Source organism: Kogia breviceps, chromosome 2 (genome assembly GCF_026419965.1).
Source record: "Kogia breviceps isolate mKogBre1 chromosome 2, mKogBre1 haplotype 1, whole genome shotgun sequence".
Taxonomy (NCBI): domain Eukaryota; kingdom Metazoa; phylum Chordata; class Mammalia; order Artiodactyla; family Physeteridae; genus Kogia; species Kogia breviceps.
Genome location: NC_081311.1, coordinates 128,951,264 through 128,963,615, shown reverse-complemented (window position 1 = coordinate 128,963,615; position 12,352 = coordinate 128,951,264). Strand labels below are relative to the sequence as shown.

The following is a 12,352-nucleotide window of genomic DNA, read 5'->3' as shown; positions in this document are numbered from 1 at the left end:
ATGAATTGTGTGAACCACACACAGCAACTTAACCCACTTACACCTCAGTTCCTCGCACTTCAAAAGAGCTAATCTGTGTTAATTCCTAAATCACAGAGCGATGGGGAATTTAATCAATACACACACTGCCATCACCTGCACAGCGCCTGGTCCAAGTGCTCAGTAAACACTAATTATTATCCTGTCAACAAAACTCTACTTGGCCTCTCTGGTAAGGATAACTAGGATGGGTAGAACTAGTCTAGTCCCTTAGTACTATTCTCCCTAGTCACAACCTCTTAACGCATTCCTTTCTAAACCTGGCTACGTGGATTCTTTATACTATTTAATAATTGTTCATTTCTCCGTCATCTTTGAGTAAAGAGCTGTTTCACAGGATTAAAATTTCTGGATATCCAAAGCTGATCCTTCAAATGTCAATTTATTTTCTGATTTCAAATACTCCTAAGGTATTATGCTTTCTCCTGACTTGTTAAATAGAATATACGGAACACGCATACTTTTCTAAATAACTGATAATAATAATCTTACTAATGAAATATGCATAACCACAACCATATGGAGGCATCACTAATCCCTGGAGCCTGCCTATAGGTTGTCCTGTCTCCTTCCCTGATGTAGGAATGTCACCTGGTGCTGTCACAGTTCCCCTTGGAATTTTGATCTCCATTCTTTCTCTTTCCTGCCCTCTGGTCCCTCTCCTCACCTCCCTGCCCTGCAACTCCTTGGCTAAATTTGTACATCCAAAACATACTCTACAAAAATACAGTGACGACCAAATTATATGTTGTAAACTAGAGGGAATAAGGTTGAGGGTGGGGGCCTAAGACCATTTTCATGGTAATTTTTAGTATGTTTCAAAGGGCTGAAGTTGCCAGTGGCCTGACCTCCAAACAAATGCATGTGTATACATGCACACAGGTGTGCATATGTGTGTGTGTGTGTGTGTGCATGTGCTGTATGTGAATACATTGGGTATTTGGGGGGTAGCTGCTACAGTCAAAACACTTTAAGTATGTAATTTTGCAACTTTTTAATCTAAGCATACAGATTAAAAATGGGAAAATTTTTTTAATTTAAAAAGTTAAATATGATTTAGTCAACAAGTATTTGAGTCCTGTACTTACCTGCTGGGCATTGTTCTAGGTACTGAGAATGAAGAGTTGAAAAAGGATAGATAACTTTCTTACTCTTATGGATCAAAATGTTTGAATTAGAAAACTTCTTTTGTTTTCCTAAAAAAGGAATGTTCTAGTTGAGATTACACTTTGAAATTTACTCATATCCAATTATAAACTGCAGGGGAAGAAGTTTTCAGGTAATAGGGGGAAAATGCTGACAACTGTAACTCTGGAGAGAAACCTGATGACATTATAAAAATACATTTAAATTTAAGACCCTGGGGTAGTATATTTTTTCCAAATGCACAAACAGAGAAGTAAAGAAATAGAAATGTAACATTTAGGATCTCATAGCAACATTAATGAGTCATACTAGGCATATTTAGCAATTTCTATTACTCTTTTACAAGATGGCAATAGCATGAAAAGTTCAATGAGGATTTTTTAAAAATTTAAGCAATATTAACAGGGTTTCAAAAATTGGCATATTTAGGCTTAAAGGGGAAACAAACTTAAAAAAAGCATTTAAAAATAGAAACTTACTGAGAACGCAAGGAAATCAAATTCAACAGCAAAAGAACTCAATCGAAAAATGGGCAGAAGACCTAAACAGACATTTCTCCAAAGACATACAGATGGCCAACAGGCACATGAAAAGATGCTCATCATTGCTAATTATTAGAGAAATGCAAATCAAAACTACGAGGTATCACCTCACACAGGTCAGAATGGCCATCACTAAAATAAATCTACAAATAACAACGCTGGAGAAGGTGTGGAGAAAAGGGAACCCTCATAGACTGTATGGGAATGTAAATTGGTGCAGCCACTATGGAGAACAGTATGGAGGTTCCTCACAAAACTGGAGTTCCCACATGATCCAGCAATCCCACTTCTGGGCATATATCTGAACAAAACTATATTTCAAAAAGACACATGCACCCCTATATTCATAGCAGCACTATTCACAATAGCCAAGACATGGAAACAACCTAAATGCCTACTGACAGATGAATGGGTAAAGAAGATGTGGTACATATATACAATGGAATACTACTCAGCCATGAAAAAGAATGAAATAATGCCATTTGCAGCAACATGGATGGACCTAGAGATTATCCCATTAAGTGAAGTAAGGCAGAAAGAGAAAGACAAATACCATATGATATCACTTATGTGTGGAATTCAAAAACATGATATAAATGAACTTATTTACAAAACAGAAACAGACTTGCAGACATAAGAGAACAGACTTGTGGTTGCCAAGCGGGGAGGGGAGGTGGGGGAGGGATGCATTGGGAGTTTGAGATTAGCAGACATAAACTAGTATACATAGCACAGGGAACTCTATTCAATATCCTGTGATAAACCATAATGGAAAAGAATATGAAAAAGAATGTGTGTATATATATATATATATATATATATACACGAATCACTTTGATGCACGGCAGAAATTAACACAACACTGTAAATCAACTATATGCCAATAAAATAAATTCCGAAAAAAGGAACCCAAGGAAATAAAATTTTGCTCTATCCTCCACAGCATTTCTTATTTACAAATGTTAAACAGCGAATAAAAAAATCAGTGTAGTGATTCTGATTCTGTTCCTTTCTGGACCACCATGAACATCCAGTACAGCTCAGCCCAGCCTAGCGCTAATCAAAAGGAGGGTAGAGTAAGGCAGGTAGAAAAGATGGCAGAGGAGTGATGAGGCCCAGGTGCCAGGGCACCCACACGCTTCCCAAGTAGACTGTGGCAGAAACTGCTGTTTGTTGATACTCATTTTATCCGAACCCATGGCTGTTCAGCTGGAGCCTGCATTTCCAGCTTTTGGGGCAGCTCACTGTGGCCAAATGACCCAGTTCACGCAGTTCAATGCCTAAGAGGAACAAGCCTCTTTAGACCACGCCCTCCAAAAAGGAATGCATCTGTTCCCCTGGCTCTTTATCCCTCCCTACCTCCTGGCAGGACCTAATGAGAACGGGGAGCTGCCTGACACCAAGAGACAGCAACCATGCAGCAACACTGCCTTGGCAGCTCTGGACCACTACTCTCTGGAATGTTTCATGAGAGAGAAATATATTTCTGTCTTGTTTAAGCCATGATATTTTGATGTCTCACTGTTTACAGCAGCTAAACCTGAAGCCCAATTAACACATATTTATGGCAGAGCTGAGTGTTTTAGTGCCGAGTTGCCTCAACTCCTATTTTGAAGCTTAGCAAGCATATTCTGAACATCCTTACTGGGTTGTAAGCATCTTCATTGGATTATGCATTTAGAGGGCGGGAATCATGTCCTCTATTTCTCTGAAACTGTCTAATACAGGGCTGACTGAAGGAGGGAAGGGGCAGGAAAATAACATAAGTTTAAGCTAGAGGCTTTGGCATCTGAGAGTCCCCTGGAATTAAATCCTTTGTCAATCCCTGGATTCTGACCAGATGTGTGAACTTGAGGAAGTTCAGTCATCCAACATATATCAGTTGAGTGTCTATTATGCAGCAGGCCCCATTCTAGGAACAGGGGCTTCTGCTATGGACGATGGTGTCTACACTCTGGCAGACTTAAGTTTCACAAACTCTCTAAGCCTCAGCTGCTTCATCTGTAAAATGGGGATAATAATAGCGACAGACTTCTAGAACTGCTGTGAAGATTACATGAGGTGACACACACAAAGTATGTGAGTCAGTGTCATGCACACTGGTACTCAATAAATGTGAACAGTAACTAAGAACTGTCAATAATTTGTGCCTGGTACAGATACTCACTAACTGCCACGGCATCAGAGCACTGTTTGTTAGCACCAAGTAAGCAAAGTAAGTCAGGAATTGCTATTTCCTATTAGAGTCTCATCTCTGACATCTGTTTGATAGGAATTCTAGACATGTCTTACAGATAAATAAGGGCTTACTAAATACAATATATATTACAGACCACTTGGGGCCTAATATTTAAAATTGAAAATATTAAAATTGTTCAAGAAATCATTCCTTTTCATGAACTTATTTAAGGAAATGAGTGGATTCCTTGCAATATGATGGTTTGAAAATCTCCTTTAAGGGGTTGGGGTTCAAAACAGAGCACTGTCCACCCTCCCGTGACGGCTGCAGGATCTGAAGCGTACCAGATTGCTTCAGCGCGTCATCCTGCACTGAGTCAGAATCTGCCGCTTCAAGCAGCCATGGCTTATATTCTCAAAACAATTAATGGCTTCTCGGATCCAGCAGAGAGCTCTTTCAGAATAATCATACTACATTATTTTGGACTGCAGAATGTTCATATTCATTTCAGGTAAGGAAGAGTCCTAAGGCAGGCTTTAACAAGAAAAAGGAGCTGGGTGTGGGATTTTCTCAACTCACCGAACAAAACTGAAAGATTGGGAATGAAACATTTCTGGTAGATGAAGATGAAAAATAAACTTAATGCTCTGCAGGGAACAAAGAGCAATAGAGTAAACAACCCTCAACACTGGTGGGTGGCTTCATTTTGCTATGGCCATTTCAGGGGCAATTAGATCTGAATGTCAGTTTTATCACGAAAACCCCAAAGACAGAAAACTTCAATATTCATGAAACACCTGAGACAGCTCTGCTTCTAAAGAGGGGCTTGACCACCTATTAAGTACCAAGCACTTTCTTAGCATTTTAAAATATATGACCTATACCCTACAAACTGGGCATTGTTGTAATTTTACAGAGGAAACAGGCTATGAAAGGTTAAGGGGCTTGCCCAATAGCATAAAGCTCTTTGTGGGACTCTGGATTTGAACCCAGGTCGGCTTGACATCAATGTCTACATTCTTCCCATTCTACCAAGAAACTACTGAATTCTTTACAAGAGTACAGTGAAACTCTGTAAGAGTTCACTGATGAGTTAGGATTATCAGATTATTACCATAAAGAGTAACAAGCCTAACATTTTAAAATATTCACTATGGTACAGTGATGTCCTCAGGACAAACTGTAGCCCCCCAGGGCTCTGTGTGCCTCTTCTAGAGGGTCCCAGGGGCTGGCTGGCTGGCTGTGAGGATGCCCTGGCCGAAGGGCTGATCATGACTGGCCTGCCCAGCAGTGCCCTCCGGAGCACCCAGCTGAAGAGAGAGGGAGAGAGCTGGGCTTCTTTGGCTCAGTTCTCCTGGTTGATGTCCTTCCCTGCCTGGCTCTCAGGTGGCCATTTGACATTTTTCTGAGCTGTAAAGGTGCTTGACCTTCCAACTTGCCAATACTAATCTGCTACGGGAATCAAAACCTGTACTTGGGAACATGGTTTTCTCAAGATGTTTAAAAACCTATTTCGGGCAGTCGAAATGCTAGCTAAAACAGTCACAGAATACAAACGGGATCTTGTACTTTGCAATATTTTGTGGCCAATCTACTCTATTTTGTTGTGTATTTCTAGTCTGCCTGGGATAAAGGATTTTGAAGCTGGGATGTTATTTTCCAGATACAAGTATTGTATTGGAAATGGCTCCACATTTTTTGCATAGTTCTAGTCATAAAATAAGACAGTCCTAATTACTACATTTACTTTCCTTTTCTTCTGTGTAGGAATATATCATAAGGGAACATTTAGAGTCTACTGATGTAAGCTCTGCCAGTTCAAATAAATCAGTCAGAGTGGATACAACTGGGTTTGGACTGCATCCAGGTTATGGAAGGCAAGAATAGATTAGAGGTATGCGCCATCACAGCAGTGACAAACTCTCAACTTCTTTGTAAAAGCACCAGTGTTTCTTCAGGCTTAGACATGACTCAGTAAAGCTACATTTTCAATGAAATACGAAATACTGCTGGAAGCACTTAAAAGCTGGAAAATATAATCATGTCAGTACAGATGCTTCGCTTCCCACCCCCAAAAGAGTGACATCATTTTGAGAAGTAGTCGGTCTGCTGTTACTAGGCTGTGGGGTTGGAGAGGCAGATGTCTGCACAAGCAAAGGAAGCCCAAGTGTGCTGTGGTCTTGGTTAAGATGAGAGGACCACCGTTTCACTTTAGAAACAAACATCCATTTTTGAACAAATCTCTTATGACTATCACTTTTGGGCAGAATTGATTTTTCTAATGGAAGGGAAAAATGGTCAGCTATAAACTTTCATACACGTCATGAGGAAACTTTATTTTATTTATTTTGGATCTATATCCCCCTCCTACTCTGTTTTTTGGGGAAGGCGCTTCTTACTTCCTCCCTCACCATCCCTAGGTAATGAATGTGAGTTTGATGTGCACTAGTATGTTTGTGTTTTGTTCCCTACTTATTTTCCATGAATACACAAACACTTTCAACAAATATATTTTCAACAAGTACTGACAGCTGATTAGTACAAGACACTACTCTAAGCTCTGGAATATAGTGGAAAGCATCCTTGGAGTTTATATCCTGCAGTGGGGCAATCCAAAAAAATGGGTGTTTGGTACACTTCTCTGCATCTTCCTTTTCTTACTTAATGATACTTTGTAGAAAAGCCCTTCAAGGCAACTGGTAAAGATATATCTGAGGAATCTCTTAACTAGACTTCTGAATATACTATGTAAAGATATCTGCAAAGAGTTGGATTTGCAGAATTACTGTAAGATGACACAACCATATCTCCATGGGTCCAGACAGATGTTGGCCCTTCCCATCAGCTTCATCGGCATTATGCCATAAGGGCCCTAAGGCATATAACCTCTGCCTCGTCCTCTGGATGGAACCCTTTCAGTGGGCCAGGTCTCAGCCTCGGCCCTTGCCTTTGAGTATTCTTCAGTTTGGATGCAGGTCCTTCCTAAGTGGCCCCGGGCTAGAACATAATGCTTCCACAAGCTTTCTACATATCATCTCAGAGATAACAACTGCAGTGAACCTTTACTGAGTACTCACTATTTTAGTAAGATTGGAACCATTATCCTCATTTAACAAATGAAGACACAGAAGCCTCCATCTGAAGTAACCTGCTCAAAGTCACACGGCATAGCCAGGGGTAGTCATGGGAGCTCCTGCTCTTAACCACTGTGCCATGATACCCTATCTGAAGACAACCATCACAGCCATGCTAAATTTTCCATTTCCACCATGAGTTATCTGACAAATTTTCCACATCTTGTAACTTATATACACTTCTTTCCTTTCCTTCTCTGTCAACCTTAGTCTATGGTAACCTTTTATTATTATCTTTTTGAAAACTTCAAAAACCTCAGTCACATTATTTTATGGCTTTAGAATTTTTATTAAGCATTACATGATTTTTATAAGGAAATTTGCAAAATACAAGGGAGAAAGCCTAAAGATACTTACTCAACATTTAGGAGTGTCTCTTGTTTTTATTAATGAGTGCACATGCATTTGTGTGTGTGTATGTGTGTGTGTACACACATACACACACACAAATATGCATGTATTTCTATAGCAAATTTGTACATATACGGTTAGATGCCTTATGTTTTCCTTTGTATTGTTAAGTTTTCCTGTCATTAAAAATTCTTTAGAAGTGTGATTTTTAAGCTGTGTAAAGCCCATCATATTTGTGTACTACTGTTGTGCAATCATTCTACTTGTATTGGACAATCAAGTTGTTGCCAATTTTTAGACTTTATAAACATCACTATGACTAATATTTTTGTGTTAACATTTACTATTTCCTTAGACTGGACACCCAGACTTGGAATTATTGGACCAAAGTGGTTTCCAAAATGGTTGTGCCAATTTACTCTCACCGATACTGCATGAAATCGCTAACATCACTATGCTCATACCATTTTAATCTTTGATTTAACTGTTGCCAATATGAAAGGCAGATATAGTCTCACTATTTTAATATGTATTTCTGCAATTACTAGTGAGCTAAAATATTATTTCATATGTACATTAGTTATTTATATCCCTTCTTTTGTCAACTGTCTGTTAATGTCAAATACCTCCCTTCCCTGTTTTTCTTTTCTCATTTCTAATTACTCTGCACAGATTGCATTCACTTTATTCACTCATTTGATAGGTACCTACTAAACTCCTGTCGCTTACCTTGTCCTTTGCTAAGGACACAGTTCTATTCTTCATAGTCCAGAATACCGTTGGGAATTTCCTTACAAGACTTTTCTAAGTGAATATATATCTTAACATAACTAAGATGATATTACCAACACTGATGTTTTAAACACAATGAAAGCACTCATAGATCCAACAAAGATAAAAACACGTATAGGAATTTGTTCCCAGCTCAAACTGAAGATTACTTTTTTTCTCTTTTTCTTTTTGTCTGTGTAAATCCAATAAGCCGACAAACCATGACTCAAAACATTCAATATAAGTTTATAGGTGGCAAAACATCTTAAGTGCTGTGACAATGAAAAATGCCACTAAATGTCTAAATGATACCGTACATTGACTGGGCATTCTCCCTGTGGAGTATCTAAAATATGCAAGCAGTTTACCAACTGTTATCAAGTGTGAATCTGAATAGTACCAATGGCTAATAGGGACAGTCACCAGAGTAACATATCCATCTGAACTACCTGAAGGAGTATATAGATTGGGGACCATGAGAAGCAGAAAAGCACTGGAGAAGAACTACAAAATCTAACTGATAGCACGTAATAACTCTTGATTCCTGGTTTGGAATATTAATTGAGTAAGAGATGATGCACTAGTTACTTTATACCATAAATTTCTCATTCTTGAGTCTTAAATTTGATTACTCTCTGAAGGGAACACATCTTCAACTACTGAAGGGTACCAGGGTACAAGAGTGAACACATTTCATGAGTTCAACACATTCAACATGAGTTGAATGTCTGAGAGTATCTTTTTCATTCTTCACACATGGAAGACAATTTAGCTGGGTATAAATCTCTTGGACTATAAGCATTTTTTCCCCTCAATACTCTAAACACAATGCTCTATACCAAGCTATAGCTATATGTCAGTCTGATTTTATCTTTTGCAGATAAACTATTTGTTTTAGCTGGATTCTTGTACAGTCTTTTTCCCCTTTATCTTTGTAAATACAAAATTTTGTCAAAGTTATTCCTAGACAGGTCTCTTTTCCACAGGTGATGCCTGTAATATGCTGACCCCTTCAAATCTATATACTCAGGACTTTATTTTCTGCTTAGAAAATCTGTTTTAAAATTATATTTAAGTATTGCTTCTGCTCCAGTTATTCTAAAATATTTCTCAGGAACATCCACAATACTTACGTTAGATTTATTCTCTATGGCCTCCATGTCTAGTGACATCTATCATATCTCCTTTTTGTTCTTTTCTTCCATATTCCAAGATAGCTTCTCAAATAATCTTATCAACATCAGTGATTCGATTTTCTTCTGTATCCAGTTTTCTCTATTGACTCCACTGTAGATTTTAACGGTTTAGTATGCATCTCTAGACTGTAACTGCCTGGATATGAATACCAGATGCCCTATTTATTAATTGTGTAAGTGTGGGCAACTTACTCAACTTTTCCTGAGTTTCTATTTTCCCATTTGTAAATGGGGGTAATAATAACTATCTGCATAATTCAAGGTTTTAATTAAAATGTTTTCTAAAATTTTTCATTTGCTTCTGGTAGTAGTAGTGGTGGGGGTGGTGGTAGAGAGAGAAGAGACAGCAATCTGGTTGTATCAAAAAGCTGGCAAGCCCAATAAAAGCAATGTAGGGTCTTTGTCCTTATAATGGAAGACCTAGCATAGATAATCCACTGACCATTCTTCTCAATCCTGTTCGATTGTCCTCATAGTAGAACTCCTCTCCAACTCTGACAATAGGGTGGGTGTCTTCAGGGTTTTTAATGGGAACTCAAAATAAGTTTTACCAAGGGTTATGAAATTTAAAGAAGAAATTCAACCAAATAAAAGTTTTGCATGCATACAATATTTTGCATGAATAAAATGTTTTCCCTATTCTATAGTGCAGATCAAATAAACTAAGTGAAAGAGCATTCTGTTCAGTATCCACAGCTATACAAATATAAATTTCATATTCCTACCTACAGACCATCAAATCTTCTAATCAATCAGCTGAGAATAATGCCAACAGGAGCAATTACTATGATATTTTTCCACAAAATAATTTAATAAGAATTCACTTTTTCATTATACTTTGCTAACTAAAAGAAAAATCAAGATCCTGCTGTTCACTGTTTACATTACAGAACAAACAATATTCACCTTACTAAGAAAAAAATGAGAAAATGGGTGCAAGAGAAAAGCTCCGGTAAGCTTGTCCCCTTCCAACAACTGTCGCTTTTAAGCAAGAAACATATGAGGTAGCTAAGGTCAGGAGTGAAAAAAGGAGGTGCCAATTTATTCTAGACTTGGGCAAGACAGGTTTACTCTTTTATTAATAAAACAATTCATGAAAATATTTTGCAAAGGGGAGAAATGATGGTTTATCTCAACTTTTTGATGCAATTTGTAAAGGAGTAACAGATGCAGAGATGCTAAATATAGAGGAAATAGTTAGAATTGATTCCCCCAGAATAGCTTATTAGAAGGCCATATGCAGTGGCTGAGGACTTTTATCTTGATTTAAGCTTTAGGAATGATTTTAGGAAAACTTATAAATCAGACATATGCCTATTTCAGTAGATAATACCACATGAATACTTTTCTGATGTTGTGCTGCTTTATAGGAATTTTCATATGTAAAGGTCTAGAAATTAAAATACAAATTTGAAATGACTAGGTCTCTAATTTTTAAAGGAAAATTAAATTTTCTTCCAAGTGCCAAGAGATTTCAATTCTAAGAAAACTATCTTTCAATTTATGATAGCCATTTTCATATATGAAATATGATTTACATAGAATTTAACTTTATAACGTGCATTTATCTTCATGTTTCAATAATGTGTTCTTTCAATTTGCTTGCAGAGTGTTTCTATTATTTTCAATCCCTATATTATTAAGGTTTCAGCGCATAAAAACTCTTAAGATTCTATAAGCTAAGACACAGATTTATCTTTGCATTTCTTGAAAAGAACTTTCCATTTTAAATAATTTTTCTTAGGAACGCCTAAAATGAAATAATCAAAACCAAAATTACTTTGCTGAGGTACAAGTAGATTCAATCACTCTGGAAAGAATACACGCATAAAATAAAAACAGATGCAGTAAGACTGTATGGATCCCTTAATGCAAAAGTAACAAAAACGGCAATTTAGAAATTGAGAACACAAACATGAAGACAGGCTGTTTCGCTATAGCTATGGAGTAACTTTAGGGTTATTCCTGAGGGAAAAAGTATGTTTCTGAAGTATTTTTCTCTCCAGAAGTGACTAAAAAGAAAAACAATCATGCAGCGTACAGAATTCAATGCTGAATAATCCTGTCACCCATTTAATCGCATCAACTCAGCAGTCACTCATTTCACATTTAGTAGCATATAGTTTGCACGTACAGGGGAAAAATTATTCCATATATTCATAATTTAACTCTGAACAGGAATTGTGAACTGAGTTATTCAACTGAAAAAGAAGTTATTGTTTTAAACATGCAAAGTCGGGGTTGAGTTTAAGTGTTAATAAAGGAAAAATATTCTATTGCTTTCAAATGTTACCCAGAGGTAAAGCTAATTCAATGGTAAAAATTAAAGTTAATAATGCCTAAATTAACAAATTTATATAAAACTGACATAATACATATCTACAGGCTGCTTAACTAAAATAGGGGGCAAAAGTACATATATTCTTGGATTTTGTGGTTCCAATTAATGAATATTCATTATGTGTCCATTACCACACATAAAAATATACAATAAGGTTTGTGACTGCATTCTTCTGAGGGTAGAAACTGTATGAAACAGACCATCTTCCTAGGTCTCCTTACCATCCCTCCCGACTCTTTCCTGGGCAGTCTTTGCTCACAGTAGGCTTTCAATCAATATTTTTTATCTAGTTAAAAGCAAGTGTAAAACAACTACAGTGGGATAGTAAGCATTTTTACATTCTTAGTTCATTTACCTAATAAATACTTTGGGGTCACCTACTATGCATATCATGTCTGCAAGTGTAATTCAGCTTTATGTGAAGAGCCAGACAGAATCTGTTCAAATTCCTGGAATTTAAGAGCTCTTCAAGAAAAACAAAGTAAAATAAAACAAACCACCTATAGTGTCAATACACCTAAAAAGATGTCTCCAATGGAATCAAATAGAACAAAAACTCAGTTATTCAAAATGTATGCCTGGGACATGTAAGCCTGGGAACTGTGCTCACAAGTCCAGTTGATCATTCATCAGACTACTGGAAAACATGAGCA

General features: G+C 37.3%; 1 protein-coding gene across 26 annotated transcripts in view; it reads right to left on the bottom strand.

Moving 5' to 3' along the window:
• PKP4 (plakophilin 4) overlaps positions 1-12,352 on the bottom strand; it is a 269,659-nt gene that overhangs the window by 174,715 nt on the left and 82,592 nt on the right. The window contains exon 1 of one of the 26 annotated variants that reach the window (XM_067026088.1): positions 1,128-1,235. The exons of the other annotated variants lie outside the window; for them this stretch is intronic. The gene's annotated coding sequence lies outside the window, so the exon portion shown is untranslated. Of the gene's footprint in view, positions 1-1,127; positions 1,236-12,352 lie in introns of those variants that run through there. 26 annotated transcript variants of the gene reach the window in all.